The sequence below is a fragment of the Phragmites australis genome, chromosome 20 (genome assembly GCF_958298935.1).
Source record: "Phragmites australis chromosome 20, lpPhrAust1.1, whole genome shotgun sequence".
NCBI classification, from domain to species: Eukaryota; Viridiplantae; Streptophyta; class Magnoliopsida; order Poales; family Poaceae; genus Phragmites; species Phragmites australis.
In genome coordinates, this window is record NC_084940.1 from 12226393 (window position 1) to 12245052 (window position 18660).

Consider the following 18660-nt stretch of genomic DNA (forward strand, 5'->3'; position numbering starts at 1 on the left):
CAGTTTAAAAATGAATAGATTCAAGATTTTAAGGATCAAAATTCCTTCTACAATCATAGAACCTTATATATAAAGTTACATAATTCTTTCTAGACTGATCTAATTTATGCTCCCGATAAATTAGCACCTAAGAATTTCCTTTACACCGAAGCAACACAAGATGGTGTGAAGCAAAGGCAGAACCGCAAAAGCAACCAATCAATTACCAAAGAAAAAAGAGGAAAAAGAGAAGTGTACGGTGCTATCTCGAGCACACACGCAAGGCAAGATCCCCTCACTTTACCGGCCTAACTCGCATTTTCTTCGGCGAAACCGCCGCCGCCTTTGCCTAATCCTGCCCATCGATGAAGAAATAATCCTTTGCCCTGCCGGCTGTTTCGCCACCAATTCGTGTGCTCCGTCACATCATGCGTGCTCCAGCAGCAGCTGTGAATGACCGGGATTTGAACGGGGAAACAATCCTAGCAAACCCTGGATAAAAAGCAAAGCGAAAAACAATTGAGATGCCATCTTCAGAAACCAATGGAATTAACAGTTTCCGCACATAGACATTTTCGTTGAACCACAGGAACAAACAGTTTCCAGAGGCGGATACATTTGTCCCTGAAACTTTCCACGAGTAGGTCTCGAGTGAATTGGACAAAGTAATCATCGTCTTGCGTGAGCTACATGCTCAGTTGCTTCCTATTCAGACGTACGCATACTGATCAGTGGCTCAACTCAGCAGTTGCCGGTCCACGACAAGGACATGAAGGGATCCTTTTCATTTTCACCGTGATGAAGGGGGGAAGAACTTCTAGATGCGGCACCGTGAAAGAATTGTTTTCGTTACAAGGACAAATATGGTTGCACCCATAGGTCATGTTTGGCTCATGCCTTCACAAAATGTTAGATCGACTTAATGTGGTTTGTGGTAACTTGGAAACTGAAATGTGACAGCCCAATTTTCCCCCTCTTCCTCTCTCTCACTGCCAAGTAGGCCCCAACCATTGGAATCATCTCCCACCTCCTAATTTTTCCCCTTCCTTTACTGCACCCCCATTTGAATCCGGCTAAGCCCACACCCAAATCAACGCATTGAACCGTCGATTGAACGCACAATTGGTAACTGACGACCACAGATTGAAGAAGGACGTCAATTGCGCAGAGAACCCGAGCTCAGACTTTGAAACCGATGCAGATTTGGAGCCACCGCGTTTAAGACCTAGCCAGCCACAGACCTTCCCCCATCATCTATAGACCTTCCCCCATCATCTATAAAAACCCTCAGAACCCCTCCTTGAGCATCCTTTCATCCCTCTCGGTTGTTTCCACACTTTCGCGCTGCCAAATCGCTGCCCAAATGTCGCTACACCGAGTTTCAAGCTCCGCCCATGGAGGCCGCTATCGCCAGGTCTTTCCGAGCCGCTCCATCGCCCTGTGACCTCTCAAACAGGATCGCCGACGCCTCCATATCGCCTTCCACCACTCACCGTGGAAGATCGGGCCGTGCAATGTCGTCTCCGTCCTTGTAGCATCTAGGCCCCTAGGTAAGTGGTAAATATTTCGGTGACTAATGACAATTATATTATTGTGACTAACAAATTTATTTTGAAGAGCAATTAAAAGACCGGGTCGTGCAACGTCGTCTCCACCCTCCTCCGACCGTGCGCCGCCGTGAAGACCCGTCGCTAACGATCGTCCCGAGCCAGAGCTAAGGTAGATCCAACCCCTCACCGTCGGATTTCATTTGCACGGTTTAGATTAGATCATAACTTACCCTTTTCGCGCGATGCATTATGGCCGTCCGATCCTAAGCGAACGTCGTAGATTTAAATAGATTCGTGCCTAGTCAGCTAGCTAGTCCTTATCAGCATGCCTCATTAGCGTTTTTGTCCTACGTGGCAGTTGAAAGGATAATAATATCGCCTAAAGGGAGGTGAATAGACGTTTTTACAAAAAAAATTGTCCCCTTTTACTATTGTCCTAAACTTACAACGGAAAATAAACTAACAGATTTTTCAGAAGTGAAAATCCTAAATATGCTAGGCTCAACTAGTGCATAATCACCTAAATAAATGTGAAGGTTACAATCTTAGGGTGACAAAGATTACTCAAATCTAGCAAAAGATATGCAAGAAAATATTAATTAAAAAACCCTAAAAATACTGTTCACTGGAGTGTCCGGGTCAACCCAGAGTATCCGGGTTGAGAGCATATTGTACAATATCTGGAGTCTCCAGGTTAAATCCGGAACCTCCGGATTCTGTATAGAATATGCTCAAACTGAAATTAAACTATGGCTAAAGAGTTCTAGCTCAAACCAAATGAAGTCATGTGTTCCAAGAGATGATTTCAAGTAGATCCACGAAAAACCTAAAATCAAATACACACGAACAAGTAGATTGAGCAAAATGCATAAATATTGAGCAAGAACACAAGAACAACAAGCCGAAGTGGAGATATAAAGATTTGTTTCCCGAAGTTCAGATTCACCACCATGAATCCTACATCTCTGTTGAGGAAGCTTCAAAGAGTTAGTTCTCTTTCAACCACTTTCCTCGATCCACTAGCTTTATCTCTTCACTTGCGGAGACGAGATAGACCTTCACAAACTTTCCCGCAGCTCACCACAAGCATGGAAGCTCGTCGTGCAACACCTAACCATCTAGGAGGTTTCACCTCCAAGAGTAACAAATGTTTCACGAACTTCTTGCCCATGAACTCAAGTGCTCAAGATGGGATTTACGCTCACTTACACTCAATCTTCCAATCTCTCAACCCAACTCACTTCTCTTCTCAAATCACACACTAAAATGGAGTAGGGGGAGTTCTTTTGGCTTTGAGTATTTCGTGTGGAGCACCAGCAGCAACCAAAGGATGAGGTGAGGGGTATAAATACCCAACCCCTAAAAACTAGTCGTTACAACACTTTTTTTACTGACCTGGAGTCTACGAGTAAACTAAAAATGCCCAAACCAAGACCCAAACTTAGAACCTCACTAGGAGCATCTGGAACCCGGAGTATCTGGGTAAACCAAAAAGGCCCTAACAGACCACCCATCCTGAAGCTAAACCTGAAGTCTCCGGCTAACCTGGAGTATCCGAATTTAACAGAACTAACCCTTGAAAAACAACGATAACTTTTGATTCCGAAGTCCGATTTCAACGATTTTGGACTCTATAGAAAGCTTATTCAGAGGGCTACACATCCCAACTAAATTCCTGATCCTAAACACATTTGATCAAACTAGGAATACTTTGAAACCTAATACGAACACTTTCCACACCAGATTTCTAAAAAGAACTCTCACTTGGATTTAGTTAGAAACTCTTGAGCACTGAGACACGACAATTAACTCTACGTTGCATCCCTCTTAATAGTGTGGCATGCTATACTCAAATTCAAATGTAAAACTTGTTTGAACCAATTTTAGCCTTTGAATACCTTCAAATACCGTTTCTTTCTTTCAAACCTTGAGAGTTGCCAACTTCCATATAATCTTCACTTCATCTCTTTTTGATTCTTTATATGATTGATGCGAATCATTCATAGCTTTACATGGTCTCACACGGTCCATTGATACAAAGCCTTCACTCGCTTTTCACTACCGCATTGGTCCTCGGCGCCAAGCCATTTGCTTACCCTTCACCACGGATAGTCCATCATAGCCGAGTCTTGCTTGCCTTTCACCGTGTTGCCATAGAAAATCATTTTATATCCGACATCTTCAATAAATTCAATTTATCATATATAGAGTCTAATCTTATTTTTCACTCTTGTTATATATGATTTCAATTCAACTTATATCTTCTTATAGGATCCTAACCCCAACCCACTCTTAAATATAAAATATATGAGTTAGTCCATAAAACTTAATTGACAACTTTATACCTTTAGTTACTGATCTCCACAAGTAACTTACCCTTTATGCTTATCGTCAATCTTCTATAAGTTTTTCTTTCCTCTTATGAGCATCACTAATATCTCAATAACTTTGATGCAATTCTTTGAACTCATGGTAATTCTCAACGAATACATGCTTCATCATTTATACATCTTGATGCATATGTCTCAACTACATGGCTTTCCATAAAGAATCCATGCTCAATCTTTCATGCATCAACTATAGAACATACTACAAACAATTCTCAACACATAGTTAGTCCATAGATATTGTCATTAATTACCAAAAAACATATAAGCGCTAGATGTACTTTTAGTGGTCCAGTCAACTTGTCCAAACCGAGTCAGCACGCTGAGTTAGCATAGTGACATCAGTCGACACATTAAGTAGGTCTTTTCTAGAAAAATAATTCGTGAAAATAGAATATTCCAAAAATTATGTTTTATGTTTAGAAAAAATTCCAGAAAATAAAAAATAGTTTAGATAAATGCTTTTAGTTCTGTTTTTGTTTCTAAAAATGATATTTAATGTTTTTCCAGTGAAATTTATTTTTGCAAAAATGTTAGAATAAATTTTTTATTTTAGAAAATGGTTTAAAAAATATAGATTAATTCTTATAATGTTTTAAATATGTTTTATTTATTAAAACAAATGCTTTTAATATGTTTTGTTGCATTTAAAATTATTTTTATTTTTAGAAAAATGCAAACAAATTCTATAAATTGTTTTATTTAGTTTTATGCTATAAAATAATTCTAGAAAATTATAAATCAATGTTTTAGGCCTTTTAAAAATTAGGTTTAATTTCAGAAAAATAGTTTTCACCGTTTGTAGCCATTTAAAAATTCGTTTAGTCATAGTTTTCGTGTCATTGCTCTGATTTGGGTGATTTTTGTTCCTAAATCTTCCTAAAATCGTGTCGTAGCCAGCCTTAGTGTTTGTTTGTTGTGTTAGCTTTGTTTAGTGCTTATTCTTAGTGTGTTGTTCTCTCCGCATGTAGACAATCCCGTCCTGGAGCCACTCGAGAATATCCAAGACCAAGACTCTGTGGATTTCGAGCAACTTAGCGGAGAAGACAAGTGTCCTTAAACATATTATGCCTACTTTTACAAAGTTTTGTTTTACAACTTGCATGCTGGTCAATTATGATATCCCATGGTTAGGGTTTACTAGCATTTCCCCAATATTCCTTGTAGTCATAGTTTTGATTATAGTTTTATGGGTAGATCTTGCTTAATGTTGCTTACTCATGGGTAGAATAGGCAAATGATGTTTTCATTTAATAATGCGAATCATGATGATAATTTTGGTAAAAATGCTTAGACATGGAATTTAGAGTCTATGCAAGTTTGGCATGTTGGTTGGCTTGTGGATGTGTTCCAAACAAGATTGTTGGCTTTGCCGGATATTTGTTTATTACCCTGTGTTAGATGATGGCGAACTTACCCATACCTTATTAAGGACCGGTTCGTTGAGCGACTATCCATGAAAATAGTACAACCACAAGCCTGGTATGGAATGAGCCTAGCCGAGTAATCCCTTATCCTCTCAGTATGGTGAAGATCATTTGGTGGTACGGGGATGCAAGAGTGTACTTCCTGAATCCGCAGGGCGCAAGAGGGGGCTTCTGAAGTGGAAGGTGTACTGTTACGACGGTGAAACCTTAACAAGTTGACACGTGTTACAAGAGGCGAAGGAAAAGCTTTGTAGTGGTTTCCTGGTCGCACATCTCGGAAGTGTGTAAGTGTTTGATTAACATGGGTATAATGAAAATCATGACTTGTGGGTAAAGTATACGACCTCTGCAGAGTAAAAACTGATATATCAGTCGTGCTCACGATCATGGGCGGCATGGACTCCTCACATGATTAGTTGCACGGTTTGGATGGTTTTTGGTTAGTTCTGGTGGATCAAAGTGGTGAAAACTGTGATTCAGTTTCAATTTTGGTTAGAGGTGGTTGGAACCTCAATTGTGTACCAAGGTGGTTGGAACTTTGGCTCAAATTTTAAAAGATCTTTCACATAGTAAACATATTGCTTTTATAACCGTTTTACTACTAAAATAGCATTTATGCAAATAAATCCCTGAGTTAAATCATTCTTGTTATTGGCCCATATGTCATACTTCTCCACACTTGCTGATTATTCCATGTACTTACATTCGCTATACCCAAACAATATTACTAAGTCGAGGAAGATTTTGAGGACTTCACAAAGGATAGTGCATTTAGGGTGTATTCTCTGTCGATTGCCTATGGAATCGCCTAGAAGGTTGAAAACTACGTTTAGTTTCACTGCATCGCTAGTTTCTTTTGTAAGAGCGAATGTACGTTTAAGTTAAGGATATTGTTTCTGTTATTCACTTATGACGTCACTATAAGCCTGTTTGGATCAGCTAGAGCTTATAGAAAGCTGCTTTTAAAAGCTCTAGCTGATACAAACAACCTAGCTTTTTTTCCAGCTTATAATAATCCAACAACCCAGCTTTCTATAATCTCATAAGCTGGGGAGAGTTAGCTTATTTCAGCTAATGCATATTAAAAAGACCCTTTTGCCCTTTACCCTCCTCACCCACACGTGTTTGCATGTCAACAATAAAGGTAAGGGTACTATAGATAATTAACACCTAAAACCAACAATAAGCCAGCTTATAATCTAGAGATACAAACAGCCTATAGCTTTCTACTAGCCAACTTTTAACAATCCATAAGCTATAAACCAATTTTCTATAAGCTCTAGCTGATCCACAGAACCTATATGTATGCAACTTGATCCTAGAATACATTTTTTTACATTCGGTTTGATCATAAAACCGAATGTGACATGAAAGTAGAGGTCCAATCATTTTTCAAAAATCTGACCTTGCTTCAACATTTACCTCAAAATGTGTCACACGATAGATGCTCAAATTTTATATTTTGTATTAAGGCATTCCCTGTGAGAATAATGCAACTATTATTTAAAAGTCAAATAAAGAGGACCTTAGAGAATCGAGACAAAATTGGGAGAGCTCGACAAGTTCATATATAGTATGTTGTATGGATGGCATGAACAAAATAGCATAGACTACAGCTACCTCGTGGTATGTATCACTGACTAGCATACAGCCAACATTGTACACCCTCTGAACAATTCAACGAGTCAATCAAAATTCAAACCAAGGAAAAAAATAGGACAACTTAAAATAAACTTAACTTTGCAGAAGCCATAATGCAAACAGCTCAGATCCTGTTATATAATGGTATCATTGAGTATAAAACAGGGCCATACCTTCCACTTAGAAGCCAAGGTCAAACGAAGGGCGATCATCTATTAATTCCTGAATCTTGGGGTCTTTACATGTCAGGTTGTATGTAGAAATAGACGGGAGGCCATCACAATTCCCGTCCACTGTTATGTTCTATGTGCTTAGCTGCAAATCCACAAATAATCAAATCAAATGACTAGCAAAGTAAGATGTATTCCTTCAGACACTAAATGATGGTCGTTGTCACATCCTGAAATCCGTAATTGTGTGTTTTAATCCTAAAACATGCAATTTCAGCTTCATGTTCCAGTTTGCGTCACTGGAGCACCTCACTTTGAATCAATGAGGTGGGAGAAGGAAAACTAAGAGAAATAAAGGAGCTAGAAGCAAGTCTGGACTTTCCTCTAGTTAAATGGGGCCCACTTGGGTGGAAAATATCTCTCTATAGGTGGGCAACAACACTCTCTCTCCCCCTAAAAAGAAACTTGCTCATACGTACTACTCACCCACTCCACCAGATAAGGCTTTTTGAGGAAGCAAGTTGGAGTTGGCTCTCTCACTCTCTCTCTTAGGCTTCCTTTTTCCCCTTTGGATCCCTACCTCTGGGAGCAAGATCAAGGTACGTATGTGGTACTCACGTGACCACCAGCTCAAGGACTACTCGTCCATCCAATTCATTTTCAGTTTCCCCGAAGGAATTCGAGCTGGTTCTGAACTTGTTTGGTGTTCTTTGGGTGAAGCAAGGAAACAACAGTTTTTTCTCTCTTCTCCAAGCCATTTTCGTCGTTTCCTCCTTCAACTGGCGGTCACCAATCTCAGCAAAGGACCTTGGGTGAGTCTGCTAGGCTCCCATGGCAAGTATGCTCATTTTTGGTTAGATAGATCTTGAATCTGGAACTAGGGTTGCAAAGTTCTTCAGTCTGGGAAACAAATGAGGATTTATGTGGATTTGAGTTAGGAATCATGTTGCTAGACGGTTGAGCAAAGTCTAGACCCTGTACACCCTTCTAGGTATTTTTACCTTTGATTTAGAGAGACTCCCAGGTTAGTTTAGCCTAGTTTTTCCCTTCGTAATAGCTGCTATTCTGGAGCTGCACGAGGCTGACTACTGTAGCGCCCAAGTACTGTTCACCCGAGCACCCGGGGATACTGTTCACCCGAGCATTGTTCATCGAGCATCCGGGGGTACTGTTCACCCCGAGCACCCGAGCACTCTCGGTTACTGTTCACCCCGAGCACTGTTCACCCCGGGTACTGTTCACCGAGCACCCGAGTACTGTTCATCCCTGGGTACTGTTCACCTAGCACCCCGGGTACTGTTCACCGAGCACTCCGGGTACTGTTTATCCCGAGTACCCCGCGAGTACTGTTCATCCCGGGCACCCCGAGCACGGTTTATCAGGCTTTCCTGATAGCTGATAGCTTGTAAAATTCGTAGTTAATTCGTACGAACTCCAAACTTTATGAGATCACTTGGAAAATTCTGGTTTGGATAGTGTGATCTGGGAAAAGTATTGTCATGTATTGTGGAGCATATTTTTCTTATATGGTCGCATTTCATACATGCTCATTACATTGCACGCGTTGCTCTCTATAGTGAACGCCGATCCGTCGATCCCGGAGGCCGTGGGCGATCGTGAGGCGTCCCACCTTTCTGATCCAGGGCAGCAAGGCAAGCATCGTTCATATTGCACCGTGTCTACTTGAAAATTTAATATGTTATCTACGCTTATGTATACATTGCATGTGTCGGGTACTGAGTTGGGTAGAACCTATGCCGATACATTATCCCATTTCGGTCACGTGTCATGTGTTGTTCCTAGGAGCCTAGTGGTGTCATCGAGGTCTAATTTTAGTTCGCTATGCTTAGTGGTACTTAGGCTTTCCGGTAGAAGTCGACGACGGCGTCCACCGTTGTCGCGAGCCTAGGACTTATTACTTGTTCACACTTATGGTTGTGTTGATGATGAGTCGGTTTGGTGAGTGGTGAGTTGAGACGAGGTATGGGCGGTGTTAGGGGTGTCATCTGCTCACGAGGAGTCCTCAGGCAGTTCGGGGAGGGAACCCGGACACCGTAGACCGCTTGCACCGGTTAAGCACCGATCATCGGTGTAGTCGGCTTTAGCACATACCTTACTCACCACATGCTGATATAATGGTAGGCGAGCTGATTACCTTCGCAGACGTGGTCATGTGGGCCTCGTCATAGACGGTGTGAGTCCGGTTTGAGTCCGGGCTTTTAGCGGTATTAGTTTGCTCGGGGAGTAGTTCTAATACCGCCTCGCCGAGCTATGGTTGATCCACATGGTTGGGCCTGGTTGGGAAAGGTTGTCACGGGTACCCCATTGTGTGCATCTTAGCGGGTGGCACAAGCCGTATGGTCCCTGTGTCGTGTGGGTCCAGGAGTATCCCCCTGCAGGGTGTATAACCAGTTCGAACTGCCGCGCTCTCGGTCATGAGCATCGCTATCGCTTATCTCCACCGAGCGACCATGTTTTGGTCGTAGAGTTTCGATGTGGGTTGTGGCATGGTTGGATTGGGGTGGTTTGGTCGGTATGTGGTTGGTGGTTTGGTGGGAATGGTTTGCTTTTATACACTTGTTGTTCATATATCTGTTCTGATCAGTTGGTTGGCAGGGTTTGAGTAGGTGGTTGGTTAAGTCAGTTGCTTACACCTAGAGTCTAGGTTGCTTACCGCTTAATGAACTTAAACATGTCTTAATCCTTGCTACAGCTTTAAATGCATGATCCTTGGAGTCGAGAATATATATACTCATACTGTGTAAGACTTGCTAGTACCTTCGTACTAAGGGGTGCTGCCCTTAAGTTGTTTTCAGGTCCGCAGGTTGGCGAGGAAGAGGCAGTGTTCGGCTACTTTGTGCCTGCCGATCAGGGTGGCGGGCAGGAGTAGCACCTTCTACTCCGAACTCCGGCGCTTTTGGTATGGAGCCTAAGGGCATACGGCTCTATACTCTTTTGTTGTATAGGTTTTTCTTCCGCTGCATAGTTGTTGTTGTTCCTCTTTTGTTGTAAATTATGGAAGCAGTTGCATGTTTAATAATGGTAATCCAGTTTAATTATTTGCTCTCTATTAAACTGTGTTGTGATATTTGAGTTGGAAGGCATGTGTTCCGATCCTGGGCACAAAACACGTGCCGGGACTACCGGAATGGTATTCTGGTTAATCGTCGAGGTTGTGATTATGAATAATGATCCTCCTGATGATTAATTAGAATACTATTTGGACGGTTCCTCACAGTCGTCATATGGATATGTGTAGTCAATGAAATTTTGGCTCAAATATATGTAAAACCGTGTAGATTGACTAAATTAGAACAATACCATTAGATTTTTCATGGAAAATAATTTCATAAATTAAAACTTGTATTACTTTCCTAGCATATAATTTTTAAAAACAATTATGAAAACATTGCATTGAAGACTGAAATGTCAAAAGGTGACCTATATCTAGTGGCAGAGAGTGTAAAACTAGACACTAGTAATTCCGTGCTCTGATCTCGTAGAAAGAACCCACATCTGTGGACAGTCGTATAAGCCAGGAAGTTGTTGCTCATGAAGCTATTACTGTCTGAAATTCACAAAGGTTCTTCTTGTTCCACAGGAAAATGCATACCTGTTCTGCTATTCCACTTTTGTTTTCTTGCAAGCCTGGGTTGGTGGTAACATTCATAACTGGCATAGTATCTGTCAAATATGGATAAACATAAGCAATATTTACCATTTCCTCAATGGCTTTACAAATTGCAAATGTACAGGTCTGTTACAAAGTAGTACAGGAACTAATTGATGCAGCTTTCTGTACCACTAGAACTTCCAGTATGATGATTGCTTGAATCTGGTTCTGGTCTCTGCTCTTTTGCAATGGACATGTCAGATGCTAGGATATCCCCCATGGCCAAATCCTGAACATAAAGTTGCTGGTCTCCTAAAAAGCATCATTGGAGTAAACTATTTATTGGTTATTCAATCCAGAAGGCAATATTCTAGGATATAAATATTAAACAAACAAAATCTTACATTATGTTCTGATGATCATAAGTTGGATGACCGTTCCCCGACGATTCATTCCATTGATTCCTTACTAAGTTCCTTGGCTGTAGAGTTCCTAAGTTCAAGCAAGATTGTACTGATGTACGAAATTGGGTAGCAAAGTGAGATAATCCAGAGTTCCCACTACGATCAAAAGTGCTATTTGAATCATCGACCTCTGGGTTCTTTCTATGAGTCGCATCAAGAGCTATCCTTGACTTAGAAGATGCCAATGAACGTGTTTGTCCACATGAAGCACTTTGGGAAATTTTGACTTCTGATGGGGGCTTCATGATGGACAGTATTTGGGATGCTAAAGATAAAGATGATATTTTGTTATTATTAAGTACATGAATCTAAATAGGTAAGGTTAGTTGTACATGTCATCTAAGTTGGTCACCACAAGGATCACCAACTGACACCTTCTAGGGAAAAATGAGTACCGCTAAAATGAGTATTCTACTTCATACATGATTCCTATAGCAGCATACAACAGAAACTTAATGTACTTATATTATGATCTTCAGATTGCCAGCATCCTGGTGGTAAGTAAGAAGTAAAGTGAAATGAGAATCGTGGAAAAGAAAAATGAAAACAGAAACATTAAATATTTCCTGTAGCGTGTAAAACACCTCTAGATTAACTATTTAGTATTTACCTATGCAACCCAATAAGGAATTCTCAGTAATATGGAACAACCAATTTTCCATATTAGCTAATACAATTCAGCAACAATTGCTTCACGGTGCAATACAATATTTGTCCATAAAGAATGTCTTAAAACATAAACTGCTAATAGAAACATGTAGCAAGCTAATTTAAAGCCCATACTATGAAGCTACTGGAAGAATTAGCATATCTGAATATTAGTCTTGAGAACAAAACCAACATTTCACAATTTAGCATAGCTGAATATTAATTTGAAGTTTTTAGTCGAACAGTCTTTTGATTTTATTTTTCAAATTTAGATGTATTGAGACAACTAACTTATTTTACAAACAAACTGATAGCCTTAGAAACAGTATATAACAATGTTTATTGGACCGTCATGTTTAAGGTGCTTGTTAATGATCCTTGGGTAGTCCAAACCATAAAAACAACTCTGCCAGTCTGCTTGACCACTCCGCTACTCTTAGCATCAAGCATAGGGTCCATAACACCTGTGTATCTATTGTTTGTCCTGATTTTCTTACACAAGAGAAACCATGCAACAAATACTCGAGCTAGAAATGAGTAAAGGTGTACAAACCAGTCCGCAAAGAATCATCCATGTTGCCAAAAGTTGTTTTGCCAACCTCTCTCCTGATAAAACTAGTGGGGCATCCTGATGTACCATCCTGAAGATCTACAATTTGTGGAGAAACATGGGTACCACTGCATTAGAATATATCAGAAGTATGAAGTAGAACTAAATAGATGTAAGCTTGAAACATTAATCCTTGGTACCATGAAATTGTAGTGGGTCACCAACTCTGCTAGAACTTGATTTGCCAACAACCTCAGGCCAAATCGAGCTGGTTGATGTACCCCTCTCGATATCTGCAAAAGCAACATTGCTACCAAAAAACATACTAAGAGGATGGAAAATAGAATTATGCTAAAATTAATCCCAAGTACCATTAAATTTAAGTGGGTCATCCATGATATCAAATGTTGATTTGCCACAGTCTGCCCTTTTATTGACATCGCAGTCTGAATTACCCCCTCGAAGACCCGAAAGTACTGGGAACAAGTAGTAGTTGCATTATATGAAGCTATATGAGAAGCACGAGATGTAACTAACTGGTCTTAACATTAAGCTCAGCTACCATTGAAATTTACTGGTCCATCCAAGTCACTGTAGGTTGTTTTGCCAATCTGTGGCCTATTGGAGCATGTAGTGCTTCCCCAGTTACTCTTCTGAACATCTGCAGATTGTGAAGACAAATCAATCGCTGTAATTCAAAATGCGGTAAGCAGGAAAATACAATTATTTATTGTGTAACTTTGCAAGCAAGTACCTTGGAACTTAAATGGACTAACAAACTTTGGAGATTTACTTTTTTCACTCGTTTTGTCACTTGTATTTTATACATTTTCAGTCTTGTCCGACTCAAAGCCTCCTCAGAAGAGTGTTTAGGCTCTACACATGGGTATCAAATAATGCAGCAGTAAAAAGCATGTGCATGTCATAGAACAAAAAGAGAGGTTCCTACTTGCACAAGTGCACGGTCTTGTAAGCTACATGTTGGATACAAAATGACAACGCTCGGGCATTCATATGACTAACCGTTCTTTTGATTTCGGAGCTCACAAACTTCAATGAGATAGTTAGGCAGCTGGCATTTCGTCCCAGTTTCAACAGATTCAACTGATTTGAGATATCTGCTGCCAAGCACTTCACCCTCTTCATCTAGCAAAACAATCTAAACATGAAGTTAATACAACAGTAAGATTTTTCGCTACCACAACATGCCAAGATTTTATTACATACATCTAACAGGCAACATCATCCTCTGGTAAAACTGTTGGACACAAACTTAGCAATAGCAACTTCATTATGTCAATGTTTGTGAGGATTTTTTCTCTCAATTTTGATATTATAAGCATACAAATTAAGTATTAGGCACCAGTGCCTGACCTACCCTGAGTGTGAACCAACTTGCATGATCCTTATAGCACCATCATGGTACTTCTTTGCCTTTTGAGTTAGTTGGGTGGTGTATAAGGCATTCCATTCTACAAAGAGTGCACATTTCATATGACTATATAAGCCTCAAAATAAACTTAGAAATCATTGTACCTACAAAGTACAGATAGCCTATGTAGACATGTAGACACACACACAAACCTTTGAAACCTGAGTCTGTTCCCATATGGCTCCCAGAGCTGCCAGCAGGCACCACTTCAACCTTGCTAGTCTCTAGCTTGCCAGAACTAGCAGTGACTTCTGATGTAATCTCGTCAAGATCTACAAATTATGGAAATAAACAAGGTTCGCATCGCAATGTGAAGGAAGCGGAGGAATGTAGCTACGTGTTGTGTAACACTAATACAGGTACCATGAATTCTTTGTGAACTAAATTTTTTTTGAGATTTACTCATTGCACCCAGTCCCATACGTTCCTCTGAAATATGTTCTACACCTGCATATCGATCAATGCAGAAATAGCATACGCTCAGAGAGATAGCAAAGAAAAATGTTACCTGCACATTACTCCATAATTCACAAAAATGAGTCGTGGATTCTCATGAGGCACAAGCCCACAGAGGCACAGACTTGATAGAAGCTTCATGACTATACTAGGGCGTGTACGAAACTAACCTTTCTGCTGATTTTTTTGCCTCACAAATCTCAATTAGATGGTTTGGAAAATGACATTTCTTCCTAGTTTCAATGGTTTCCCCCAACTTGAGGCGCCTGCTGCCTAGTACTTGACCCTCTTCATCCAGCAAAACAATCTGAACTTTAAGTTTACACAACATATCATAACACTTCTAATCTTCAGAACATGCATGGAAACAATTCACGAAATCCACAATGCATGTTACGGTGTTACCTGCTTCACCAGCGGACCGATCTGCACGAGCCTCACGACGTCGTCATGGAACTTCTTCGCCTTCTGCGTCAGCTGAGTCGTGTACAACGCCGTCCACTCTATGAAACAAAAACCACACTCAACTCGTTCACCGCATAGACATCCACACCAATCACAGGACACACATCGAACAGGTGGCGCGCATAGACAGCAGGAATTGGGCATCCGGGCCATCCGGGCGTGCACCATATTTTGATGTTATATATTATGTCGCTTGAAAATACAAAATGAAATTACATTTAATTTCTCTTCATCCAAGTATTTGGAAAAGTGTTTGCGTAGGTTGTGGTTTGCCGAATGAAGATGAGGAGCTCACTCCCGAACAAGAGCAAGCATCCACCGTAATGCACAAGCCGCAAGTGTATTGCTTGGTGCCTTGATCCCCGATGAGTTCAATAAGGTGGACGGGCTTAAGGAGGCCAAAACAATATAGGACACACTCCAAATCGCACATGAAGGCACCACAAGCGTGAGAGAGTCCAAGATAGAGTTGCTTGATGGCAAATTGGGAAGATTTGTGATGGATGATGATGAAACCCTCAAGCAATGTATGATCGTATGATGGTATTGGTGAATAAAATTAGAGTGCTTAGATGTGAAGAGCTAGATGATCACAAGGTGGTGAGAAGATTGCTAAGAGCTTTCACGCCAAAAAAACCTCACCTTGGTGACTCTTATCCGAAAAAGAAGAGATTATAAGAGGCTCACACCAAGCGATGTGCTTGGAAGAATCCTTGCTCATGAGCTCATGAAGGAGGAAGCAAATGAAGTCAAGAATCTTGTTAAAAAAAACTCCACCTCCAAGAACAAGGAAGTAGCATTCAAGACAAGCAAAAGCAAGCAAGTTGAAGAATCAAGCTCGAGTGAAGATGAGAGCTCAGAAAATGAAGAAATAGCCTTCTTTGTGAGAAAGTTTAAAAAATTTATGAAGAAGGATGGCTATAGTAAATACAAGAGAGAGATACCAAAAAAAAGAACATCCAAGAGAACTTGCTATAACGAAGTTGGCCACTTCATCGCCGAGTTTCCTAACAAGAGGAGGAGTAAGGATAAGGAAGAACAGAAGAATAAACCCTTCAAGAAGGATAAGTACAAGACCCACAAGAAAAAATACTCGGATCAAGCTCACATGGCGAAGAGTGGGATTCCAACTTCGACTCTGACTCCGATGATGGAGTCGCCACCATCGTCATTTGCTCTTCTACACCAACAAAGTCACTTTTTGGTGACATGAGTACGACACTCCTAAGTGTCTCATGGCTAAAGGGCGCAAGGTAAAATCACAATCCAAGCTTCTAGATAGTGATAGTGATAGTGGTTGTGAAAGCATATTTAAAGGTCTTAGTGAAGATGCTATGTCTAAAATGAAAGAACTAATGGAAACAATATAGAGTTAAGAGGAGATTCTTGAGAAATAAGAAGACTTTCTTATCCTTAAAAAGGAGAGAAACCTTGAACTAGAGGAGCTACTTGTTAAAGAGAGGGAGAAGGTTGAGGAGTTGACCAAGCAATTAAGCTTGGCCAATGAATTCGTTACTAGTCTTGAGAGTAGTAATGTTACACTTTAAGATGATTTCAAATGTGTGAATGAATCTCATAAAACTCTTAAAGTGTAATTTGATACTCTTAAGAATAGTACTTCCATCTCTAATGATGCAACCTTACTCTCTAATGCTTCCATTAGTAATGGTTGCTCATGTTATTAAAATATTGATATAAATACTTGTTCTACTAATGTTCAATCTTTGAAAGCATTGCAAAAGGAAAATGAGATGCTAAACATCTTGGTTAAGTATGGGTGTATCAAGACATACAAATCTAAAGATATACTATACAAGATCATTGAGTTCAAGGATAACAAGCAAAAGAGATGTCTTGATTTTGATATGCATACAAGCAAGCTAAATGAGCATGTGATGATAAATAGCAAGGAGTGCCTTAAGTTCGTCAAGAAAAATGTAAAACCACGTGCTCACACAACACAGGTCAAGCAACCCAAAGGCCATGCACCTCAAGCAACCTTTTATGCGTCTTATGTTTTGAAGAGAAACTACTGTGGTAAAGTGGTTGCTTTATATGTTGGTGCCCACACAAAGGATCAAGTTGTCAAAAGGAGTGTGGGGATGCCAAAAGTGCTTGTGACTAACGTAAAAGGACTCAAACAAATTTAGGCACCTAAAACAAAAAGCTTAACTTGTTTTGTAGGCATATTCCTCTAGTGAATCAAGTTAGATGCTCAATAGTGGATGTACCAATCATATGATCGGAGAGGTGCATGTTTTTCTCATTTGAAGAAAATGGAGGATAACATGAAAAATATTGTCTTTAGAGATGATGGAAAAGGAGAGGTAATCGGTCTAGGTAAAATTGCTATTTTTAATGATTATTCTATCTCAAATGTCTTGTTAGTTAAATCTCTTAGCTATAATTTATTGTTTGTATTATAACTTTGTGAAATTATAATTATCTCTTTATTAATGAGGGTGTGACAGTCTCTAGAAGGAAAGACTTTTCAATAGTTTTCACCGGTCGGTTGAAGGATAAATTTTATCTCATTGATTTTTCAACGGATAAAGTGAGGTCTAAGACTTGCTTGATTACTAATTCTAGCATGGGTTGGCTATAGCACCACCGGCTAGCCTATGTTGGTATGAGAAATTTGTCTAAACTTCTAAAGAAACAGTACATTCTAGGACTAACAAACGTTTTTTTTTAAGAAAGATAGAATTTGTAGTACATATCAAGCGGGCAAGTAAGTTGGAGCTCCTCACTCCGTCAAGAATGTGATGACGACCACAAGACCATTGAAGCTTCTTCACATGAATTTGTTTGGACCGATCGCCTACATAATTATTGGCGGTAACAAATATGGTTTGGTTATTATTGATGACTATTCTTATTTCACTTAGGTATTTTTTTACATAATAAAAGTGAAATGTAAGGTATATTAAAAAAATTGTTAGAAGAGTTCAAAATGAATTTGATGTGAAGATCAAAAGGGTGAGAAACGACAATAGTAGTAAATTAAAAATATTTAAATTGAAGAGTTTCTTGACGAAGAAGATATAAACACAAATTCTCGGCTTCATGATCCCCACTCGATCAACACCCGGATCAAACACCAAAACACTCAAATAAACACACAGTGCGTAAATACAATCCAACCGAAGTTGTGTAGCAACTCAAATGAGTTCACCAGTGCAGTGGGGAATACAAATGAAGAGGAAAATGGATTCTAGAGCAGGAGATGTAGCAAGAGATGGGGAGAGAGCACAGAGATTTGGAAATGGATTGGACTAGACAGAGGAGGAAGATGGAGACTAGAGGAGGAAGATAAGTCTGTTGCATGTTCTTCAATGCCTTTGGTCCAAGCCTTTTGCCTCTTTTGTAGTGACCTCTCTCAGGTGGCTTGGCCCACCCAGCAGCGAGAGAATGACGGCTGGGCCCACATGGCAGCCAGAGTCCGTGACATGTCTCCCCATGCGGCTTCTCGTGCCAGCCCGCCACCGCCTTCTCCCTTCTTTGCACCCCCCGCTGTCCTCCCTCTCTGCTCTGCCGCGCGCTCCCTCGGCCACCATAGCCGCTCTGTTCTTTCCCTCGTGCCACAGTCGTCCAGATTCGGCGAGGAACAAGGTGCTTGGGATGTTCAAAACGAGATGGCTTTTTCCGTTTGCTTGTGGAGCCACTCCAATCAAGTGCTGTAACTTTGGAACTTCTTCGATTTACCAGTGGAACTTCTCCAATCAAGTGCTGGAACTTCCCTTTCTGGGAAATGAATTTTCTCACTCCATTGATGGAACATTTTCTTCTTTTGGAACTTTCTTTGTGTGGAACTTCCAGTCTGTAGGGTGTGTAGCTCGTCGGAGACCCACACCGACGACGCCAGCGAGCGGCTGGGC

At 40.4% G+C, this 18660-nt stretch overlaps 1 pseudogene; it reads right to left on the reverse strand.

The window, feature by feature from the left end:
- Positions 1-11167: 11167 nt before the first annotated feature.
- On the reverse strand, positions 11168-14935 carry LOC133901464 (uncharacterized; annotated as a pseudogene).
- Positions 14936-18660: the final 3725 nt, after the last annotated feature.